Consider the following 3,668-nt stretch of genomic DNA (forward strand, 5'->3'; position numbering starts at 1 on the left):
GAAAACTCACCAGACATTTGCCTATGGCATAGCAAGGAGAGGCGTGACAGAGGCAACCGGGAGCACATTCAGCATCCATAAATCAAACGATCAAGGAACAGCCTAATATGAACAACCATAGTACATTGGAGGCAAAACAGCTGCAAGGTAACAATACAGACTATGTATGAAGAACAATACCTTGTAATCAAGAAAACGGCAGGGATGGCTAGTGTGAAGGGCAGTAAGCAGCCGGGTCGACCAGGCATCAAAGGGACCAGTCATCAACAAACTCGTTTCCCCATCACACGGCCTTGTACGCATAGGTACACAGATAAGTCGTAGATGTAGGTACACATATGGATAGGAGGGAGGGGATAACGAAACACAGAAAAGCCTTGCATTTTGATGCATTGACAGAAAAAGAAGGTTATACGTACAAGTCCATAGAAGGACAAACACCACGCCATACAACTCGACCCAAAAAGACCTAATCTAGGGGAGTAGTTGGCGAAGGCCACAGGCCCCCGCGTCCGCCCACAGTCTTGCCTCGGCACAGGCCAGATTGGCCTCCTATGGTCTTATCATGGAGGTGCAGCCGCAACTCTTGAACTGGCTCCTCCTTTGTGTCCAATCTCTGATAAGTGTTGAACACACATGAAAATGTGAGAAAGACAAGCATTTCAACTGCATCTGGAAAAACATTGGTTGACTTCTCACCTTGCAACTTGGAGAATTCCTCTGAAGCCACGATCAATCTTCAATGGCTTCTGTACCAAAAGCCGATCACCATGTTTGGTAACTAACTGAAAGGAAAATGTAAATTTATAGGAGTTAGTAGAGTAGATTAAGTAATTATATGGGCTTTGCGATTTCAGAGACCTAAATCAGCATGAGTTTTGAATTTATGAAAGCACACCGACGAAAAAGACAGAATATAATCAATATACCGCATCTTCAAACAAATGGTACTACGACAGGGTTGGAGTAAACAGGGTGTCTCAAAGCATTAGCACACAGAAGAGCACTGCATGATCCTGCAAAGAAGACAAACATAGCAACCAATTACATAATTACGGTACCATTTTTGGACAATTATTTCGATCAGGAGGAAGTACATAAATTGAAGAATTGGAGTAAAAAGCAGCACTAACCTTCTTGGGGTCTCAGCTTCTCCCTTTTAATAGTGAAAAAACTGAGAATCATACACATCACCCAACCATAACGCACAAACTTGCCATAGCAGATATAATTGAGTAATTAAAGAGAACATCGTAAATGAGAGCCAAACATGAAGATAAACAGGGATTGGCAGAAGCATCAAATATGCATTTCCACAGAATGACTGCTACAAAGTAACAAAATAAGCTGCGAGACAGGATGGAGTAGACAGAGTGTCTTAAAGAATGCATACTTACATGATCCTGCAAAGAATACAATCAGACCAATCAATTAAGATAAACAACTTAAAGATTTGGAGCAGAGCAATGTAACTTTGTTCCCAAGAAATGAGAATCATTCACAAAATCCAGACAGAACAAATGAACTTGGCAGAACAGCAAAATTTACATAATTCTAAAATTGTATATCGAGTGCCAAATGTAAAGATAAACAGTGATTAAGCACGCACACAGAATATCATTTTCAGCGGAAAGACCGCCACAAAGCAACAAAAGCAGTTATTCAGGTATATTTTGTTCAACTATTAACTATCGCACCTGGCTTCAGCAAAAAAAGACCAAACTTCTTACTTGCAGGTGAACATAAGTTGAGAACTGCTACAGCATACTTAAATTGTTCAGGTATATTTTGTTCAACTATTAACAATCGCACCTGGCTTCAACAAGCAGTAACCATGTATTTTCAGCATTCAAACAATTGCCTAATGGAGAGACATGGTCAAAGCCTGAATTTAAGCCCATAAAAACTGCTGAGAAGTGAAGAAAACTCATATCCATTTATTAATTAGTTAACGATTTCATATTCATGTTACTAGATGCTATATACGAACTAAACTTAAGCTAAAAGCATACGTTGAAAATAGACCACCAGTTTGGAAAGAACATAACTTTTGACAAGTGAAGTTCAATCCAACAATCCTTCTAGCTTGGCTATAGTTCAAGTTAGCAAAGTACTTTCAAGATATATGGAAAATGCAATGTCCAAGTTTTTTGTCCTTTTTTTGAGTTTTTTGTCCAATTTTTTTTTATCAATATCCAATTTTTTAACAATTAAGGCTCTAAAAAAACTCCCTTTCAAATCCCAATTCCTATGTGGCAGATATAGGACTAACCAGCAACCCTAATCGTCCACAGGTACTAAGTAGAGAGACTACTCGTCGACATGTACTAAGCATAGAGCCAAATCGTGCACAGGTAGGGAGACTAATCATCCAGAACATGTACTAAATAGGGAGCCTAATCGCCCACAGATCTTAGGGTTAAACACAAAATTGCAGTCGACCCTCCATTACAGGACGGTCAGGAAATAAGTTTCGGCACAAACCGTGGCGATACCCTGGGCTTCAGTTTCGCTGTGGAGCATGGTCGAGGACGCCACTTCACGGGAGCAGATCTGCTCCTCGGCGACAGCCACGGAGGTGGTGGCGCGAGCGAAAGGGGGCGAAACCGAACCGCGGCGGCGGCGCAGGGGGAGGCTGCGGTCGGGGATCGCGGAGGACCATCCACGGGCGTCAGCCTCCTCGCGAAGGTCCTCGTCCCGGGCCCTCTTGGCGACGGCGTCCCGCCGCCTCGCGACCTCGACAAAGTCGTCGTCGTCGACGAGATACCAGGTGGTGTTCGCGCGCGGGGCCATGGGCTCGATTGAGGCCATGGCAGAGGATGGAAAGCTAGGGTTGCGCGCGAGATGGCGAAAACTAGGGTTTCGCGCGAGATCGGGGAATCTAGGGTTGGGGAGGGTCGAGATCGAGAATTCGAGATTGCTCGCGAGATGGGAAAGAGCGGCGAGATGGGTGCTTTGCTGGCTTTAACGACAGTGATTAGGTCGGTTTGATGGGTTTGAATCCGAGCACGAGTAGAACTCGGTTTGGTTTTGGATAAGGGCAGTGATTAGATCGGCTCGGTTCGTTCTTTGAATTACTAATCACCCTCCGTTCTCTCTTCCTGTTAAGGACAGCGGTGAGATCCTAACGAGGCCGATATTGGTACAAATTTAAAAACATAGATTAAAAAAAACTAGCAACCGCCGCCGTTGCGGCCTAGCCCTAGGTGGAGGTACATCGCCGCCGTGTAGTCCTCGTCGTCGTCGGGCTCCTCCTCCTTCGGTTGCGGGAGGTAGCTAATGCAGACCTAGTCAGCGTCGTCGCGCCTCCCGCGCGACCTGCTAGATGGGCCAGCCTCGTCGTCGTTGTCGAGGTTGATGACGATGCCGAAGCGACGACGGCGCTCCTCCTCCTCGCGTCGGTAGTCTGCCGCGCTCCACGCCTAGGCGAACTCGTCCGTCGCCGCGAAGTATTCCAGCTGGGCTTGGCACAGCCCAGGGAACTCCTCCGGGTCGTTGTCCGCCTTGACGATGGACGTCGCCGCCTTGTATTCCGACGGTGGCGCACTCGCGCTAGCGCAGCGGAGATGGATCGCGGATGGCGAGGGCGCCGCCGTGATCGCGGTGGCGGCGCCTGCAAGAGGGAGCAGCCTCCACCGGCACGTCCTTCACCGTCGCCAGGAACCTTG

General features: G+C 46.8%; 1 long non-coding RNA gene across 1 annotated transcript; it reads right to left on the reverse strand.

Annotated features, from left to right (window-relative positions):
• Window positions 1-362: 362 nt before the first annotated feature.
• Window positions 363-3,083, reverse strand: LOC124692211. Its single transcript, XR_006999403.1, has 4 exons — window positions 1,134-3,083; window positions 930-1,016; window positions 700-785; window positions 363-616 (listed from the first exon to the last, which is right to left on the reverse strand). It is a non-coding gene; the product is annotated as an uncharacterized LOC124692211 (long non-coding RNA).
• Window positions 3,084-3,668: the final 585 nt, after the last annotated feature.

The sequence above is a fragment of the Lolium rigidum genome, chromosome 2 (genome assembly GCF_022539505.1).
Source record: "Lolium rigidum isolate FL_2022 chromosome 2, APGP_CSIRO_Lrig_0.1, whole genome shotgun sequence".
In the NCBI taxonomy this organism is placed as follows: domain Eukaryota; kingdom Viridiplantae; phylum Streptophyta; class Magnoliopsida; order Poales; family Poaceae; genus Lolium; species Lolium rigidum.